Source organism: Diadema antillarum, unplaced genomic scaffold (genome assembly GCF_040938485.1).
Source record: "Diadema antillarum isolate AM-2024a unplaced genomic scaffold, OU_Dant_1.0 scf00000001, whole genome shotgun sequence".
Taxonomy (NCBI): domain Eukaryota; kingdom Metazoa; phylum Echinodermata; class Echinoidea; order Diadematoida; family Diadematidae; genus Diadema; species Diadema antillarum.
This window is the reverse complement of record NW_027270890.1, coordinates 2,799,153-2,820,840: the sequence shown is the minus strand read 5'-3', so window position 1 is coordinate 2,820,840 and position 21,688 is coordinate 2,799,153. Positions and strand designations below refer to the sequence as shown.

The following is a 21,688-nucleotide window of genomic DNA, read 5'->3' as shown; positions in this document are numbered from 1 at the left end:
GGATTCCATTGTTTTTTATTTCCTGATTTCACAAAAGGAAAAGTCAATAAGATTTTGCACACAATTTGAAAATTATGTTTGAAATAAGTATTTGTATTAGATTATTATGATACTGGCCTCAACGGCCATGGCCGCCATATTCCAAAATGGCTGCCATTGTCGTGATCGTTTTGTTTTAAAAAATGGTAATTTCAGAAAGAAAAATCAACAAATGTGTACATAAATTGAAAATCATGTTTAAAATCAAAAATATATATCTAGATTGCATTAAGTCTAGAAATTGTTCCTTCGCAAATTTTCAAGAAGAAAAAATTGCTAATAATGGTAATTGCAGCCATTTGCCAAAATGGCTGTCATAGATGCCATTTTTCTTTTATGAAGATGTCCTAATGCCGGAAGAAGACAATAAACTTTTTTTTTTTGCGCAAGGTGACAATTACATACAAAGAAGTTTAGACATTGAGCCATCATAAGCTGTGTTCTCAGTGGCTATTTCAGCTATTTGTCAAAATGGCTACAATACACTCTTTTTCTTTTTTGTCTTGAAAATTTGCTTAACTTCAGAAGGAGAAGACAGTACAATACTCACAGAGACATTATATAATTTGAAATATAGTGTTAAAGAAATCGTTTGAGGAACAACTAAAATAAACAAGGCAAATGCTTAGCGATTATATCTCACCATTGATGAATGCGTATTTTAGGTGGCAAACATGAACAATTTCCGAAAGAGAGTAATATGAATATCCAGGGATAATGGCGCCATGTATTAACTTTGACAGTAATGCCATATCATATATGGCACTATATGACGTGCATCTATTCTAAAATGTAATTTCCTAAATATTCTTAAGACAGATACGAGAAAATGGCCTGTCATTTTACGAAAAAAGTTAATTTACTTGCTATGCTTCCATAAAAACACATACCTTTGATATCCATACTGTTAGCCGTCACAAGTGAAATACTGCAATTAGAACTAAACTGAAAACGAATTTAGAACTAACCCATCAATGAAACCTTTTTGTAAATTTAGATTTCTTTGAATACCAGATTGCATTAGATATAATGGCTGTTTAGCAGAATTATATTGCTTTCTCCTTCTGGAATAAGCAAATAAAACAAAAGGAGTGTGTGGAAGCCATTTTGACAAAGAGCTGCCATAGCCGTTGGGGACGATGTTTAGATGGTGGCTTGATATCTTCATTTCAAATTCAAATTGAAATTCAAACTTGAATTTATTTGAATGTCTTTTGTTAATTTGCACAAGAAATTGAATTGTCTTCTTCTGGCATTATCATATTTTCAAGAAATAAATAGCATCTATAGCGGCCATTTGGAAAATGGCTGCCATGGTCATTGATGGTGCCGGTTGTAATGACCTCATAATTATTATCTTTTGAATATGATTTTCAACATATGTACAAATTTCATTGATTTTCTCTCTGAAATTAGCAAATCTTTCCACACAAAAAAAGGCGGTCACCATGACCCTTCAGGGCGCCTTCTAAGAAGACCTTATACTTAAATGTATTTTTTAGCACAATTTTGAACTTGTTTGCAAAGTCTTATTGACTTTTCCCTCTGACATCAGAAAATTTTTGCCAAAAATGGCGGGGGGGGGCATCCATGGCAGCTGTTTTGAAACTTGGTTGCTATGGCTGTTGAGGGTGCACTTTTGGATGGCCTATTATCAAATTCAGTTTGAATGTAATTTTCCACCTTTGTGGAAATTCTGATTGACGTCTGCAACACTTTACGAAAAAAAGACATTCTGGTGGCCATTTTGAAAAATGGCTGGAATGGCCATTGAGGGGGCAATTTGCGATGGCCTAATTTTGAGTTTACTTTTGAATGTTATTTCCCACCTGTTTGCAAAATCTTGTTGGCTTTCCCTTCCCTTCTGATTTTAGTAAATCTTTTCGAAAATATAGCATTTATGGCGGCTATTTTGAAAAATGGCTGTCATGACCGTTGAGGGCTCAATTTCCGATGGCCCAATATCGAGATTTATCTTAAATGTCATTTCCCATTTATAACCAAAATTTCATTGACTTTTTGTTTTGAAATTAGCATTTTTTTAAATGAAAAAGTGGCACTTATGGTGCCCATTTAAAAAAATGAATGGCTGCCATAGCCATTGAGAGCGCAATTTTCAATTGCCCAATATCTGGATTTATTTTGGTTGTAATTTCCCGCTTGTTTGCAAAAAAGAAAAAAAAATGGCTTTCCCTTCTGAAATTTGCATTTTTTAACAAAAAATGGCATTTATGGTGGCCATTTTGAAAAAAATGGCTACCATGGCCGTTGAGGGCGCAATTTCTGATGGCCCAATATCTAGATTTATTTTAATGTAATCAACATTTATGGGCAAAATCTTATTAACTTTCCCTTCTGAAATTTGAAAAATCATTGAAGAAGTGGCACATTAGACAACCATTTTGAAAAATGGCTGTCATGGACGTTGAGGGCGCAATTAACACTGGCCAAATATTTAAATTTATTTTGAATGTAATTTCCCCCTTGTTTGCAAAATAGTACTAGCTTTCCCTTCTGAAGTTAGCAAATATTTTGAAAAAATGGCATTTATGGCGGCCATTTTGAAAAATTGCTGCCATGGCCGTTGAGGGCGCTATTTCCGATGGCCCAATATCTAGATTTATTTTGAATGTAATTTCCCATTTGTAACCAAAATCTTAGTGACTTTTCTCTCCTAAAATTAGCAAATTTTGCAAAAACATGGCATTTATGGCAGCCATTTTGAAAAATGGCTGCCATGGACGTTGAGAGCGCTAACAACCCGCTCTGCGATGGCCCAATATCTAAATTTAATCTGAACGTGATTGTCAACCTGTGTACGAAATTTGGTGCTTTTATCACAAAATGCACAATTGTTCGGCTATGCCGCTCCACTATTTACACCGAAGAGTATAGAAGCGCACTGCGTGCGCTCTATACAGTACTCTTTTGTTTACACCCGAAAATCGCCACCCGGCATACACGCACGTACGTCGCGTCGTCCATTTGCGTTCAGCAGGCAGGGGGGACCGGGAACAAATCCAGGACCGAGTACGAGAGCTCGAGAGTCGGAGCGGAGTAGAAGCTTTTTTGTGTTGTGCATTCTGAGAGTAGCAACGGTCGTTCTTTCTTTTTATCGAAGTTTATCGAAGTTTTCGTAAGTATCAATGACTTAAATGTCTGTTATTATTGATATCATCTGTGCCCAAAACCCAATTTACGAATAGAGTGTAGTCTCCACTCTTGACCGAAAGATAGAGTCTGCATCATCGCGGATATGTTCGGCGGAGACTACGTTTGGCGTCTCGCTGAATCCCGTGGCCACCGCGCCGGAGCTAGGGGGATCGTAAACAGTGAAAGTCAGACTCTAACGTTAAGGGTGGTATTCTGAAATTTCTTCCTAAGTCAAGATTTTTTCCAAAGCGGTATTCTGAAAATCTTCCTAAGTTTCTTCCTAAGTGTTTCCTAACTTTTTTCCTAAACTTAGGAAAAAACTTAGGAAGAAATGCAATGAATGAGGATATTAAGATATAAATGCAAAATTCTAACTTAAAGGCCCTAACGTTAGGCTTTAGGGAGAAGTTGGTATTCTAACAGATGTTAGAATGCACTGTCACAGAGACTCCAACCCCAAGCATCCTGATCTGGAGATTCTCCCGCCTGAACCCCTCGCAAACAGGAGACTCCAACTTGATGTGAAGTGGGAAGTCCCCTGGGTCATTATAGGGTTCTATAGATGCTCTCTCGCGCTATCTCAGGCTTATTTTCAACATACGATGGCACTATAAAGTAAGTAATAATTCAATTAATCAAATCATATATTTTAGCGTAATAAAACTTCATTTCATATATCATGTGCAGATGCTAGACATATGCATGTGCATTATGAAATTGACTGGCATCTACATAGCCATACAAGCGGGAGACACAGAGCCAGGGCAGGAGAAATTTAATCTCCCCTTATAAGTAACCCCGGGGGCACCCCTTATAAGGAGTCTCCACGCTTTTTTGCAATGCAACGCGAAAATGAAAGGACTGCGGCAATTCGCTTGATTATGTCCATAAAGCTTCACAAGTTTCCTAGTTACTCACGAAATTTGAGCAAAATCGGTTTGAGGCATCATATCTAAAATCATGGATTTAAATGCGATGTCAAACGACCCATGCGAATGCTGAAATGCGAGCGATTACTGGCGTGAGTGTCGCCAGTCGCGGCGGGGCGGCAATGCTTGAGTGCAGACGTGGCGACTGAGTACGTTACTCAGTCGCCACGTCTGCACTCAAGCATTGCCGCGCCGCCGCGCCTGGCGACACTCACGCCAGTAATCGCTCGCATTTCAGCATTCGCATGGGTCGTTTGACATCGCATTTAAATCCATGATTTTAGATATGATGCCTTAAACCGATTTTGCTCAAATTTTGTGAGTAACTAGGAAACTTGTGAAGCTTTATGGACATAATTAATCAAGCGAATTGCCACAGTCCTTTCATTTTCGCGTTGCATTGCAAAAAAGCGTGGAGACTCCTTATAAGGGGTGCCCCGGGGGTTACTTATAAGGGGGACGGGGTTACTTATAAGGGGGACAGGTTACTTATAAGGAGGGGCCCCCCTTGTGAGTGGGTTTCCCGAACTGATGTACTTTATAGATCTATGCGCAAAAGAAATGGGCATGAGAAAGGAACATGCTGCGCACACATGTAGGGGCCTATTGGCTAGACTTCCATATGTACCCTCCCCGCCCCCCCCCCCCCCGCTAAAATTATTTTAAAAAAGTAAGAAGAAAATATATATTTAGTCATAAAATACATTTATATCTTTGTATAAAGGTAGAAATAGTGGCAGAAATTAATAAAAACCTATAAAAATGTAATAGGCCCTATATCACGATTATGCCTGAAAAAGATGAATTCTGATGGTATGGTACCGGATTCTAATTGCTAGCGAATTAAATGTAACTTACAGTTCAAAGACTGATGCGATGGATGGACACCGTACTTTGCTGTGTGTATGCGTTTGCATGTACGTCACTCGGTTGAAGGTAACTACATGTGTAGCCCTTAATTTAACTCACTACAATTATTAGACAACTCGGCCGTGACCATGTACAGGTTTACGGTCAGGGTAAGGGTAACGTTGATCCCGCAGTCTTATAGGGTGACGCTGACCCCGGTATCCTAGGGAGACGCGGACCCCGGTGTCCAAGGGTTACACGGACCCCGGTGTCCTAGAGTTAGGGTTAGTGTTAGGGTAATGTTGATCCTGTAGTCCCTAGGGTTAGGCGGACCCCAGTGTCCTAGGGTGACGCGGACCCCTGAGTTATGTGATTCCCTGTGACATAGACTCTTATCCACCTATAAACCCTCTATGGTTTTCAAACAGTCAAAACTAGAAGAAGTCTGAGATCGGTCTGTTATGGGGTGAAACTTCATTTGCCGAGACTGCACCTATTATGCAAAACAATACAAGGCAGACAACTTGGAAGAAAGTATGTAAATAGAGCCATCTACGGCGAGCATAGAGCAGTTGATGCATTGTATATTTCTCAGGAATTACCTCTGTATCACAACTCATCGTGCAGCACGATCGTAAGCGCACTGGGCTCAGATACTCATGATAGTGAGTTCGAGACCCAGACCCGTCAGTAGTTTCGGCAAAATGTGTTCTCTGTCTATTATGTCATGTTTGTCATTTCAGATTCATTGCAAGAATTCCACTTGGAGATGGTGATCGTGAAAAGGAGAGACAGAAAGAAGGAGAAAGAGAGGGAGAGAAGGAAGAAGGGGACGTGTGAGAGGAGAGAAAAAATTTTTTTTGCCTTTTTTTCTCTTTTAGTAATAACCCCCCCCCCCCCCAAAAAAAAAGATACCACGCCCCATTTTTTACTCAACCCCCATCAAACTTTTCGCCCTCTTTTAGAATGTCGACGTAGAGCTGTTTTCACACAATTTTAGCTGGGGGTACATACAGTGTATGGAAGTCTTAAAGGAGAAAGAGAGGGAGAGGGAAGAGAGAGAAGGAAGAAGGGGACGTGTGAGAGGAGAGAAAACATTTTTTTCACTGTTTTCTTCTTTTAGGGCCTGGCCACACTGCCCAAAAGTCGCGTAAACGCATGAATCATGCAAGAAATTTGGTTGTGTGTGCTTGTCCATCGAGAATATTTGCTGATTTACGCGATGAAAATCACTGATGAATTGCGCAAGAACTACGGAAAGATCACGCAAAAATCACTTCCAAACTACGCACTTTCAGTGCATAGGCACGCAAAGGCCCCAAATAGGGCAAATTCGTGTGTGTGCGCGACGACTGAGGTCCACGGAAAACCACGCATAGTCTGCGCTTTATCACTAATGAACTGCGTATGAATCGCGCATGATTCGCACATGAATGCGATAGCGGCAACATTTTCACGAACGATCACTGATATTACACGCATATTTTGCGCATTGTTCGCGTAAGAACTATACAAACTACGCAAAAATTAGTAAAACAGGGCAATACTGCGTAAACTTTTATGCAAAGCCGAGTTTTGAGCTGCTCAAAACCTGGCCAAGGCCTGGTCACACTGCCCCAAAATCGCGTAAACACATGAATCACGTAACAAATTCGAGCCTTACGCTATACATGCGCGATTTGCGCATTTCATGAGTTTGTCTGACGTGAAACCTTCGTAGTTGTCAGCCGATGTGCGCCGGATCGGCGTTTTACGCGATTCCGGGTTTTGAGCAGCTCAAAACTCGGCTTCGCGTAAAAGTTTACGCATTATTACGCTGTTTTACGTAATTTTTGCGTAGTTTGTGTAGTTCTTACGCGAACAATGCATGAAATATGCGTGGAATATCAGTGATTGTTCGCAAAAATGTTGCCGCTATCGCATTCACCGACAACTTTCCACTGATGTTTAGCAGACATATGCATGTGCGCTTGTAACATACTACGTATCACTGAAAATCGGTAAAAAACAATTATTGGCGTATGTATCTCTAACAGAACACGTGAATAGAAAGCGCATGTAATATTTATGAAATACTGATGAATCCCTGATGTAACGACTCACGTATGATTGGCGCTATTTTAGTGATTTTTGCATGAAGAATGTGGGCGGGGATAAGGATGGCCTTATTTGCATTAAGTTCCTTGGAAGAAATTTCAGAATACCCATTCTGTCTTTCCTAGGCACTTCCTAACTTTCAAACTTAGGAAGAAAATTCGTAAGATTTTCAGAATACGGTACCATGAGTTTGTCTGACGTGGAACCTTCATAGTTGTCAGCCGATGTGCACCGGATCGGCGCTTTACGCGCCAGAATTCCTGTAGCTCAGATTAATATATGTGAAAATCTTTTTTTGTCTCTCGGCTTGTCGTCTCTGTAATAAAATCTTCAAAATGATGAATTTTCACGTCAAAATCAACATAACATGTTCTCACGGCAGCGCGCATGCAGCAGGACAGGCAATCATTGGATCTGAATGTAGCGATCCCATAGCGATCACAGCTACAGTAGTTTTTCCTATGGTATCTTTAAAAAGACATACTTTTTTTCCCTGTCCCTCAATTAGCTTGTCCCAAGTCTTGCGCAAGTAGTGGTATTGGTTGTTTATAAAGCAGTTAAAGAGAGTCCTGTTTACCTTTGGCAGCAGTGATTTTAAAAATGTTTAAGATATCATTTTTGAAGCATGTGTGTAGGTCAGCTGTATCACAAAACATTTTACCATATAAAATTTTAGCAATAAAGCCTAAAATATTAGGAGATATCACTGTTTTTCTCATTAAACCATAATTGTAGACGGTTTAGTCTGGAAACATTTTTATCATAACTATTGTTCACATTTTGTATATTTAACAATACTTAACATCCATTATACTGGTTCAAATTTTTACATTGGTTGTTTCTATCCCTAACTCACATTATAGAACTATTTTGAAGCACTCATGCTTGGTTTTTGTTTCATCTGCAAATGGTTAATTATACCTTTAATTGAGGTGTTGAGTGTTTCGTGTTGCATGTGTGGTGTGTGTTTGAATGATATATAAGAATAAAAGATTTGACTTTATGTCGATCTCAGAAAATAGCAAAATATGGAATTTGGTTGATTAGGTTTATTTAAGAGAAAAAGACAGGAGATAGGAGATACAGACAGAGAGAACAGAGCATATGGGGGGAGGGAAAAAGAGAAAGGACGGGAAAAGGAGGAATAGAAACTACAACGATACAGCACTGAAAGGCCAGAATAAAAATTATGAAAAAATACATTTATAGGATAGAAATAGCCTTAAAATGAAAAGGAAAAGAAAATAGGAAGGGAAGAAATAAGAGACAGATGGGTTCCAAAAAAAAAAAAGGAGGAAAGGATGCATTGAAAGTAAAAGGAGAGAAAGATTGAAAACTAAAGAAAAAAATGAATAGAGAAGGAAACAAATTTTATTGTACTAAAACAAAGGTAAGATAAACTTATTGATGAAGAACTTGGTGAAAAAATATTTGTTTGTTGGAGAGAAAAAAAAATGAATGTAGAGGAAGAGAAAGGTATAGACAAGTACTTAAAAAATGAAAGAAGAAAGATACAAGAATGCACAGCAGTTTTTTAATCATGTTCTTTATTTGAATTTCATTTAAATGCAACCAAAACCCCTAAAGAAATGTGGATTGAGTGAAAGCAACAACATTAGTAGAACACATCAGTGAAAGTTTGAGGAAAATCGGACAATCGATGCGAAGGTTATGAATTTTTAAAGTTTTGGTGTTGGAACCGCTGGATGAGGAGACTACTAGAGGTTATGACGTCATGTGTGGACAACAATATAAAGGAAATATAAAGGGAATTCCACAGAAATTCATTTTTCATGAAAATTACACACTCCACCAACTTGATACTGACATATTGTTAAAGGTACAGTTTACCATTGGGAGCAGTGATGTTTGAGTTATCACATTTGATGCATATGTGTAGGTCAGTTGTATCACAAAACATCCTACAAATACAAATTTTGCAGTAAAACCAAAGACATAAGGAAATATCGCTATTTTTATGCCCGCCGTCACGAAGTGGTGCCGGAGGCATTATGTTTTCGGGTTGTCCGTCCGTCCGTCCTTCCGTCCGTCCGTAATGAATTTTGTGGACAGGGTAACTATCAAAACCTTTTGAGGCATCCTAATGAAACTTGGCATGTATGTGTATTAGGGGGTGAAGTTGTGCCTATCAACTATTGGGTGCACATGCTCAAGGTCAAAGGTCAAAAGGTTGAGGTCAAATACATAAAATTTTACTATTTCCACCATATCTATGCAATGCCTGAAGACATTTTCTTGAAACTTATTGTAAACATGTATTACCCAATTAAGATTCTCTGGTGAAAGTTTGGGGTCATGAGGTCAAAGGTCAAAGGTCAAAAAGTCAAGTAAAAATATTAAAACTACCTTTTTTCTCTGAACCTTGGAAATTGTTCAAGGTATCTTCATGGAACATAGTATACATACATGTACTGACTGGCAGTGATTATCTAGAGAATTTTGGGGTCAAAGTCCAGATGAAAATGGTAACAATTTACTATTCAATACAGAAATTGCACTTTTTCTCCATACCTTGAAAATTACTCAATGCATAAACGTATGAATGGGTCAAAGTCAAGTTCAAGTCCTTAAATCCCAAATACATGCTCTCCTATTCATCCAATTAAACCTAGGTCATGGAAGGTGAATATTCAACACATTTGTGACAAACTTGTCATTCTAATATTTTGCCAATTTTGTGAAAATGTAATCACACATTGTCCACATATACTATTTAGACCTATTAGGAGAATCATGCATTATGGCGGAGGCATACCAGTCGCCATAGCGATATTTCTAGTTCTCTTTAAACCGCAACTGTAGACCGCTAGGTCTAGAAACACTTTTATTATACCCCCACCCACACTTGGACCCCGTTTACAGTGAGTGAAAGAGCCAGGCTCGGCCTTCATTTCACTGTAAACCCGCAAAAGGCCATATGCAGTACCAAAATCGGCCGCGCATTTGGCCAAGCTCTGGAGGTAGTCTCGTCTGCGGCCGATCCCGGCCTTTTCTCACTTTAAACGCAAACTGGGCCAAATGCGGTACCAAATTGCAACCGGCACACTCCCAACAATAGTCGTTTGTTTACGAGCAGAGCGGCACTACGACAAAATATTGGAAGGTTTGAATTAAAAGCCCAGGCAAAGTCCGCACAAAATTGCTGGGCTAAGTATTTTCAATTGAGGCCGGGCTCGGCCGCGACTCGGCCCAGGCTCGGCCCAGCCCTGCACTGAAACGGGGTCATAGTGTGAATGGGGGTACTGAGTACATAGGAATCACTCTGAGGTCGGGTGGCCGGGCTGTCGGTCGGTCCCTGTTGCAAATTCTTGTGGATCGAACTACTCTCTCATTTTTTGAGCAATCGAACCCAAATTTGACATGTGTGACCACTATCAAAAGAAGATGTGCAAGACCCCTTTCTTGTTAGTATCGCATAATGCGTTGCCTTGGTAATGGCATATTTTCATAAAAACTTGTGGATCTAACTACTCTCATTTTTTGAGCAATTAACCCCAAATTTGACATGTTTGACTGCTATCACAGAAAGATGAGCAAGACACCTTTTTTGTTACTATTGCCTAATGCATTGCCATGGCAATGGCAAATTTTTAAAAAAATGTTGCAAAATGTTGTGGATCAAACTGCTCTCTCATTTTCAAGCAATTGACCCCAAATTTGGCATGTATGCCTGCTATCAAAGGTGGATGTGCAAGACACATTCATTAGTATTGCATAATGCATTGCCATGGCAACGGCAAATTAAAAAAAATGCAAAGTGTGGATTGAACTCCTCTCATTTTTTGAGCAAGTAACCCCAAATTTGGCATGTTTAACCTCTATCAAAGGTAGATGTGCAAGACATCTTTTTTGTTAGTGTCTCATAATGCATTGCCATGACAACTGCATACCGTCTCAAAAACTTGTGGATCGAACTACTCTCTCATCTTTTTTCAGCAATTAACTCCAAATTTGGCATGCGTGACCACTATCAAAGGAAGATGTGCGCAACACCATTTTCGTTAGTATTGCATGATGCATTACAATGGCAACAGCACATTTTAAAGAAATCTAACAAAATGTTGTGGATTGAGCTACTCTCAGTTTTATCCCAATTCAGTTGAAATTTTGGATATATGATCAATGTAATGTGTAGTTGTGCAAAAATATTGTGGATTTAGCTAACTCCCTCAGTCTTTGAGCATATGGCTTAAAATTTGGCACACGTGACAGCAATGGTGCATAGATGTGCAAACTTAATCTTTCGTCATTGTTGAAAAATGTGTTGCCATGGTAACAGTGTATCCAGAATGAAAAATGTACAAAAATACTGTGGATTCAGGTATCTCACTCAGTCTTTGAGCACTTGGCTTGAAATTTGGTACATGTGACCGCTATAGTAGGTAGATATGCAAACTTTATCTTTCGTCATTGTTAAACAACGCATTGCCATGGTTAGCGGTTTTTTTCACTAAAAAGCATACAAAAATATTTTGGATTCAGCTTACTCCCTCAGTCTTGGCACATGTGACCACTATGGAACATAGATGTGCAAACTTAATCTTTTGTCATTGTTGAATGATGCGTTGCAATGGTAACAGCATATTTTGAATGAAAATCATTCAAAAATAGTGTGGATTCAGTTTACTCCTTCAGTCTTTGAGCATTTGGCTTGAAATTTGGCACATGTGACCATTATAGTATAAAGATGTGCAAACTTCACCTTTTGTCTTTGTTGAACAATGTGTTGCCGTGGAAATAGCATGTCTTGAATGAAAATCACACAAAAATGTTGGTTCAGCTAACTTTCAGTTTTTAAGCATTTGGCTTCAAATTTTGCACATGTAACCACTGTATTACCTAGATGTGCAAATATATATCTTTCATCATTGTACAAAAATGTGTTGCCATGGTAACATTTTGAATGAAATTATGCTCTGATATGAATTCCGCTAACTCTCACCTTTTGAGCATTTGACTTGAAATATGGCACATGCGACTGCTGTGATATAGTTATGCAAACTTCATTTTTTGTTAATGTCAAATATTGTGTTGCTATAGTAAAAACATTTTTAAATTAAAATCATAGAAATTACCGATTTGCTTATCTTACTCCCTCAGGTTTCGAACCCTTGACTTGAGATATGGTACATGTGACTATCAGTGAGCAAAATATACATTCATTCAATGTTGAACAATACATTGCCATGGTTTCTAGTTGGTTTTTTTTCGATAAAAAAGCATACAAAGTAATAACTAGTTGAGCTAACTCCCTCACTGTTACATGTAGGTAGGGGTATTAGTCACATTGAGTGATAGTTCTAGTAATAACTATTGTTCATATTTTGTATATTTAGCAATACTTAACATTGTCTACACTGATTCATATTTTTACGTTGGTTGTTTCCCTAACTCACATTTTAGAACTATTTGAAGCACTAAAGCTGGGTTTTTGTTTAATCTGCAAATGGTGAATAATGTCTTTGAGGGTAGTAAGTTTTCCTCCTGCTTTCTGAAAGGGGTAAGTCAAGTGCTCGCTTCATTACGCTCAGAAATGATTTTGTTTGTGTGTGTGTGTGTGTGTGTATGTGTGTGGAATTCCCTTTACATTTTCTTTATTGTTGTCCACACATGATATCATAACCTCTAGTAGTCTCCTCATCCAGCGTTTCCAACACCAAAACTTTAAAAATTCATAACTTTTGCATCGATTGTCCGAATTTTCCTCAAACTTTCACTGATGTGTTCTACCAAGGAGGTTGAAGAGATGGAGTAACAACAGAGTTATTCCCTTTTATCCATGTTCGAAGCCGCCGCTCAAAAATATTTGAAGCATGTGCCAAACAGGATCTGCCGAGCCGATGCGAAGACAATTGACTCGTGTCTCATTGCATAATCACCAGCCACTTTCAAAGGAAGATATGTCTTTGTGATGGTAATTACTTTTTGCCATCCCTTCTTATAAAAGCTAGGTGGTACAGACACAAGGATGCGTGAACAGAAATTGAGGAAAAAATGCTGAAATGAAGATGAAGATTACTCGACTGGGCATACGCGGGCACTAATCTGATGGTATCAATAAAGAATTATACTTGAAGATTATTACATGCTAGTTTCATTTGGGGAAATAAAGTCAAAAAGTGATAAAACCAGCTTTCCGGGATGGTACAGTTTTAAACGTTTTCACATAATACAGCTCTGATTTACACTTTTGCGCAAATTTCTGAATAGAATTGACTTTTGTTTTACATGCTGTATTATTAAGTGAAATTCAATTTCTTTTAATAAATAAGCAAAATATGGCCAACATTATGATAACGTTCAAAATTAATCTTCAGATTGCTCAGCAAGACGGCGGCTTGGAACATCGATCATCAAAGGCACAAGTGCACCTGTGGAATTCTTTTGTACATCAATAGAAATCTGACAACTGCTTCAATAATTACAGCCAGTTGGAACTCCATGTATAAAACCTCCTTGGTTCTACTAATGTTGTTACTTTCGCTCAATCCACATTTCTTTTTGGGTTTTGGTTGCATTTAAATGAAATTCAAATAAAGAACATGATTAAGAAGTGCTGTGCACTTTTGTATCTTTATTCTTTCATTTTCAAGTACTTGTATTAAATACATATCTTCTCTTCCTTCCTATTTATACTCTTTTATTCCTCCAACTTTGTTTTTTTCAATGTTTTTTCCTCTTATCCGTTCTGTTTCCTTGCTTACACCTTTCCCTTCCTCTACATTTAGTTTTTTTTTTTCCTCTCCAACAAACCAATATTTTTTTCACCAAGTTCTTCATCAATAAGTTTATCTTTCCTTTTTTTAGTACAATAAAATTTGTTTCCTTCTCTATTCGTCTTTTTCTTTAGTTTTCAATCTATCTCTACTTTTACTTTCAATGTATCCTTTCCTCCTTTCTTTTTGATTTTGTTCTTTATTTGAATTTCATTTAATATCAGCATAAACACACACACACACACACACATGCAAATATTACATTAAACAACAGAGATGCTAGGATTGTTCAGCACTAGCACTGTATGTAGGTACATTTTGTATAGTAGTCCATCTACTGTAGTCTAGGCGCTGGCAATCGTAGAATCATACCATGGCCACTGACGATAGATGGGTGGTAGCCACTGATGTACACTGCTGGGCACCGTCGAACCATGGGCCTAATATACATGAACTGTTCACTGCAGTCTTTCTTTGATGTAATAATCGTCGCCGACACCTGATTATGTGCATCTTAATGACTACATTCAGGTGTCTGGACAATCATGATTGTGTGATCATGTATTGTCACTCACAAAAGGATCGTTTCCCTCATTTCAGTCTTGTTTCGCTGATGTGCCTTTGTCAGATGGAAATATCTTTGAATAAATACAGGTGATGAGGAGCAGCAAACCTGAGATCATTACAAATTTTGTGTCAAAGATGGGTAATTGCTGATTCGCACATTTTCGCACACGCATAAGGCCTTGCCTAATAACAGGATATATCTGTTCTCTACCATTACTGTCCCTTCTTGCTCTGGAATAAGCTGCGGAAAAGTGAAATATTGAGATCACAGATGACAGTCATTCTGCCAAAATGTTAGCTTTCTTTTAAAAACTACCGGGTACCTGCTTCTCCCGAGCAAAATTGTTTGAGGCATGATTTCGTAACATGCACCACAACTGCACATTCACTGTACTTGATCTTTGTGAGTTATTTTCTTCTGCGCATATAGTTTTAAATTTCTCGAATCTCCGTCTTGTTCTTCTCCCAGCTTGCTGGCAGTGATGGTCATGGGATCAAAGCAGTGAAGCATGCTAAAAATGTCTTTGTGGCGCTTTTGAGATGAACGGGTGCATGAATTAATTAACGATACGATGAATGTCCGTGTGTATTTAATAGGTCCATGGTCGAACAAACAGGAACTCCATGCATGAGCCCTGATGGCAGGTTCAATACGTCAGTGTAGCCACAAACACGATACATTCAATAGCCAAGCCTTATGTGGTATGCTGGTAATGTTCAGTCAGGAGCACGATGTATGCTAGGTCAATGACATTACATGGAAGTCCCTGGTAGTGGTGTGTCATAGGAGTGACTCGTACTATCCGAGGTTGGGAATGTCCAACGTATTAAGCACAGTTCAATATAAATCCACCATTAAGATACTGGATAACTGCAGAACAAAAGACCTCCACAAGCAGAGCTAAACAAAACTTGTCTATACATGTACTACATAGACTGAGTAGTAGACTAGTATAGGCTAGAGAATCTCAAAAGTCAACTCAACTGACAACCCAAGACAAGTGTGCCTTACATAATGGGAGCACATGACAGGTCTGAGCAAAATTGAAATGTATAACAAGGTGTTCACTCCATGAAAGTTGCAGCAGGACTGCCTAAATTTGGGGGTCTGAAACTAATCTGGCAAGCTCCCAATGGCGACGAAGGCAAAACTATTTTGATTGGTTATAAAATACTGCATACATTATGTAACTGCAAAATAATTGGCTGGTATACGTACAGTAATATACAAATAGTGAATGGTCACGAGGTCTATGGTACAAGATTTCGCACGAGGTGAAAGATAGAGGCGCTCTATTCAACGAGGCGAAGCCGAGTTGAATAGTGCGCCTCATCTTTCACCGAGTGCGATATCTGGTTCCATTGCACGTGTAAAGACAATACACTATTTGTTTTATACAACACCTCGAACGTCAACAGATTCGGTACTCACAGATTCTTGAATTTAGCATAGAAATGGCAACCATTTTCCGTGAAAGACGAATGAGTAGCCTCACAGTCGCAGTCACCGTGTATGTACATGTACGTATGCAAAACGAAGTTAGTTGTTTACAAAAATGAGTGACAAAAATACGTGCTTGTTAGCGCGCTTGTAATTGTTGAGTGCGTGCGGCACATATTTGTTTATTGTGACATCAGAGCGCATGCAATGGAACATTTTGGTCAAACAAAATTGCGCTGCTGACAGCCAGAGCATGCAATGGAACTTTTCACTAAATGTCACGTGATGGGCAATCGACCAATCGGATAGCTACATTCTAAATATGTGTTGTATAATTATTCATAATTGCTTCATTAGCATACAAATCAGTTGACACTAACTTTTCAGACAGGAACTGACCTGAGCATCCAGGGTATGTCTAGCTTGCAAATAGATTGTGGTGGTAATTAACACACATAAGCAGCCATCTGCAGTACCGGTACCGGTAGGTGTTGAAAAGCTATGTACAATTGTATATGTGAAACCTACAGCAGTGTATAAGCACACTGCATTTCATGCTCTTAAGAGTTACAAAAAAAAAAAGCACTGCATATCTCTTAATGCATTATCATAATTATAGACAAATGTTGATCTGCTACATCAGTCCCTCGCTAGGCTAGATACAAAGTGGTGAAAAACCTCTGAGTGGCGACAAAAATCAAAACTGCATAGTCAACAATTGAAAAAAACAACAAACAATGTACATATTTGTATGTGTAGCGTCAAACATACAATACCCCATGCACACAATGTATAAAAGAGAATATAAGGACATATTTATACATGAGAATTGAATCAATTGTGGTTATGAAACTGCATGAGCACTAAACCACAACCTTTAAGGGAATGGCTAGTAACTGATCAGTGGGAATCAGTGGGAATGCTGGGGGATGATTGTTCCAATTCTTGTGGGATTCATTTAAGAGTACATTATATATCTATTGCTGTGTGAATATTATTTGCTTCAGAATGGTGTCATATTCAAGTAATGTGCAGTTTAATGCCCCGTCACTGTACTGGTACAGGCATGCTAACCTGGAAACATTAAACTGCACATTACTTGAATATGGGACCATTCTGAATCAAATAATTTTCACACAACAATAGATATATAAAGTATTCTTTAATAAATGAATCCCACAAGGATTGGAACAGTCATCTGCCAGCATTCCCACTGATTCCCACTGATTCCCACTGATCAGTTACTAGCCATCCCCTTTAAACAGGGAAAGTTTATCTCTTAAGAAAAAGAGAAAAAAATCAATGCATATTCATGTATTAAACACATTACACATAAGCAATTTGTACGAAACTCTTGGGGAAATGAACATGCCTTCCTGAACATGTCATTCGGGTTGGAGGTGAAGAGGCAGTGGCACGTGTAGGCAAAGACATTTTGGGAGGTTTGGGAGGGGAAAGGAGGGAAGTTGACCCTTGACTAGATATGACCACAGCATCTCGTGAAGAAACAGGCTGGTTCTCAGAGTCAGATGATGAAGGCTGTTCCAGATGGGCTACAGAGCTACCAAGTCTCACGCATTCTGAGTGAGACTCAAGCATTTAGGGGTCGTCTCACGATCTCACGCATGGCACCCATTTTTCTCACGCGTCGGGCAAAGTCGGCGATTTGGGGCCATAATAAGGAGCATAGCTCAGAGGATTAAAGTGGTAGTTACAATTGAAGGTATATTTTCCTTTTGCCTTTCAAAATCAGTAAAAAATAATCACTTAAAGGGGCATAGTCCCGGTAGTGTAGAGGGCGCTGTTGATGATACTGCCGATCACCGTTAGCATTGATACGAAGATTAACGAAGTTGAACTGTCATCAAGAGTAAAGTGCGTAGGTGTTGCTAAGTAACTTTGCCTTCGTTGTCTTCTCTGCGCAACGCGCAGTCTGTAGTAATGCCAGGGTGCGTGCATATGTGCTTCTTATTATGACATCACAAAAGAAGTTTGCTAAAGCTGTCATCCCCCTCAGCCGAATCATGAGCCAAACTGTGATCGGACCACTGACTACAGTGAATCGGACTTCTTCGGACTCGGGGGAAGTGGGCCAAAGCGTAAGCGCTAAAGAGGAGTCGATAGCGTAGGTCTGTATAGGAAACTTGCACCTTGCGCCCGCGTACGCATTTGACTAAAACACTGGGACCATGCACCTTTCAGTATGCACCTGATCGCACCATTAAGAGCTAAAAATTGAAAAAGCTCCCTACCGTGGGAGGCCACTGGGGGGACCCCTCCCACACCCTCGCTTGCGTGCGCCTTTCGCTCGCCGAGATGCCGAGTCATGCAAATCTCACTCATAAAAATTTTTTGAACTTGGCATCCCTGGGGCTACTTTCAGGCGATCAATGGTGATGTTTTCCTTCCTCCCATTCATGTCAAAAAGGTAGAATTTCTCTCTCTTCTTCAAGATACAAAAGGGGCCAATGGAAGGCTGCTGTAATGGTTTCTTAACCATGTCCATATGCACAAATCCAAATGGAGCGTTCGCTAAATTTGTGGGTACATAACTCTTCACCTGTTGATCTCGTGTGCGAGTTGGAGCAAGATGATGCATGTGTTCGCATAAACGCTCGACGTAACTACCAGAATCTAATGGAGGGGTAGGTCGTTCTGGTGCAACGATCCAACGGACCGGTTCGTCGTAGCGTCGTACCATACACCAGTTCCGCTGGTGAACAGTTCAAATCAGCTTTTGCTGTAGTGTGGATCCCGAGAAGAGTCAAAGAGAGATACTCGAACCAGTGGTCGGGGTCGTCATGTGCGTTCAGTGCAGCTTTCGAGGTGTGATGAAATTGCTCAACCAATCCATTTGAAACTGGATGGTATGCTGTCGAGTGAAGTCTGTTTGTACCGAGTAATCTGGTCAGCTGCACAAAGAGATAGGACTCAAACTGACGTCCACGGTCTGTTGTTGTGGTAGCAGGAGTGCTATACACTGAAATCCATCTCTCGACGAATGCCTTGGCGACAGTCTCAGCCTTGATATCCTGAAGAGGAATAGCGTCAGGCCAGCGTGTGAATCTGTCGATGCAAGTCAACAGGTAGGAAAAACCATGTGAAACTGGTAACAGTCCAACAATATCCAAGTGTACATGGGAGAATCAACTGTCAGGAGTGCTAAAAACTCAGATTGGAGCTTTAGATATGTGTTTGTGCACCTTTGACTTCAGACAATGTAGACATGTCTGTGCCCAAGTGTGGGTATCTTTCCGCATTCCAGGCCACACAAAGCGTGAAGAGATCGCCTTCTGAGTCGCCCTATTCCCTGGACGGGAAAGCCCGTGGATAGCAATAAACATTGCTGGCCTTTGTCCTTTAGGCACGAAGGGCCGAGGACTGCCTGTAGACATGTTGCAGGTGATGCAAATACGCAGTCATCTGCAGTAGATGTTGAAAAGCTACAATTGTATGTGAAACCTACAGCAGTGTATAAGCACACTGCATTTCATGCTGTTAAGAGTTACAAAAATAATGCACTGCATATCTCTTAATGCATTAATCATAAGTATAGACAAATGTTTTCTGCTACACACTATATTATAGATTAATTAACTGCATACTGATAACCCGCAAAGGCCACGTATAAAGACATGGGCCAAGATGTAAGACTTAAGAAGGAATGGATGGGTGCACGTCACGAGACCAACACCCGCGATTCATACAGCTCACAAGTTATACAGCCCAGGAGTCATACAGCCCATGAGTTTGACACTAAACAAACAAAGCCCACGAGACCGACACATTAAACCCTGTGTTGTTTCTGTCGAACTTGTGGGCTGTTTTTACGTAGTGTCGAACTCATGGGCTATATTTGCCTGAGTGTCACACTCATGGGCTGTATGACTCGTGGGGTGTATTACTCATGGGCGTTGGTCTTGTGGGATGACCCCAAATGGATTTGGATCTGTGCGAATGATTTTGCTTTAGGAGCCCAAACAGTTTGGTAATTTAAATTAGAATGAAAACAGATGAATATTTAGTTATTGTAGCCTTGTCTAATCAGGTACAATGGACTCCTGTTGTAACAACGTCCTCAGGATTGGCAGTTTTCTTTCGTTGTATCAAAATTTCACTATAACCGAACAAAAAACAATTAAAAACAAAGATCAGACAATGTTGCAGCCTGAATTTTTACTTTGTTGTACCTGGAATTTTGTTATAACCATGTTCATTGGGAGTGCACTGTATTTAGGGAAATTTATGTGAAGTTAGTTTTGCAATTGAGTTCAGAATTGTAGGTTAAGATTATGGTTCAATACAGCGCTTATGCATAGAAAATGATTACACGTAGCTCATACGCTGTAGGTATTGTGAAGGATTGCGGCTCAGTGGGCCGAAAAGTAAAATGATTGAAGTGTAAGTAATTGAAGCTTGCATGCTTTAATGGAAATATGAGATTGTGCATGTTTGGATTGACATTCATCTGTTGATTTACAGAATGCTCAGAAGGTTTGCACTTGTAAAGTACCGGTAGTTGGTTATTCAGGAATCAGACTAAATGTAAAGGCCCTTTCACACCTTACCGGGCAAGCCTTGCATGCAACTTGCGAAGAACAATTTTTGCTACCTAGGAGTTCCCCGCAGATGACCCGCACATGACAGTACAATGTACCTACACGTAGCATGTATCTCACCCGTAGTTACCCAGAGTTGCGCACGCAAGTCCTCTTTACCCGCAGCCAAGTTTTGGCCCTTGATGCTTGTTGGGATTTTCCAGCTCGCAGGATAATTTTTGCAGGTGGACAAGGATTTGGGCGAATTTCGCATACGTGTGTCTTACCTGCTGGACCTGTGCTACTTACGTTCTACTTACGTCCATTGCGTTAGACCTGCATGTAGGCACATGGGTGGCGAGTGAGGGCTTACAACTCGGTGAAGGAATTCCTCTGAAGGAATTTGGTATGGTGGATGTCCCACAGAATGTTATGCAGATGACGCGCACTTCTGGCGCAAAAGCATAAATTTACGAGCAACTTACATACGTCAAGCGGGTCAACTGCCTGTGACTTGCGGCAGCTACAGGCCTCCAACTGGTGTTCTGCGTGGACCTCTGTGGGCAATTCCTGCAACTCACCCGGAAAAGTCTTGGTCATGCTCAAAACTTGGCTGCGGGTAAATCGGATTTGCGTGTGCACCACTGGGCAACTACGGGAGAGATGCGTGCTATATACTGTCAGGTGCGGGCCAACTGCTGGAGGTCCGGATATCAAAAGTTTTTCCCCACAAATCAACCCGCAATGCTTTCCCAGACATGGTGTGACAAGGCCTTGAGCATGCTCAAAACTCGTCCGGGCGAGTCGCGGGGGTTTACCCACAAAGGTACATGTAGAACACCAGTACGAGGCCCTTAGCGGCAGCACTTTGCAGGCAACTCATACGAGGTAGATACTTTGCAGCTGTAATACAGGTACTTCACAGCCCCCATACATCACTCGTATCTGAAAACAGATCAGTTTCGAAGCTCTCACGTAGGACACAAAATGCACGCAAGTAGCAGGTAAGTAGCATGCGTCTAAGGCCAAAATAATATGTTGGTTTCCGGTAACATGACCTCAAGAACAGTGGGTCGGAAGGTAGGGGAAAAAATTTATTTTTCGAAAAAATTTTACCCTCTGGTAACCAAACCCCTAGAATAGTGGGTCGGAAGGTAGGGAAAAAATTTCATTTTCCAAAAAAATTTTACCCTATATTTTATTTTGTCTGTATTTGCTTCCTGAAGCATAGTAAAATCTGTGGGATAGGAAATCCGAAAAAAGGGACATATGAGAGCTGCCAACCGTTTCGAAACCAATTCATATTTGTTACGAAAAATCGAAGGGAATACGAAAATA

At 39.9% G+C, this 21,688-nt stretch overlaps 1 protein-coding gene across 1 annotated transcript in view; it reads left to right on the top strand.

Moving 5' to 3' along the window:
- The first annotated feature begins 3,040 nt into the window (after positions 1-3,040).
- Positions 3,041-21,688, top strand: part of LOC139727798 (uridine phosphorylase 2-like) — a 119,811-nt gene continuing 101,163 nt past the window's right edge. Inside the window, exon 1 of the mRNA XM_071638802.1 lies at positions 3,041-3,175. The gene's annotated coding sequence lies outside the window, so the exon portion shown is untranslated. The remainder of the gene's footprint in view (positions 3,176-21,688) is intronic.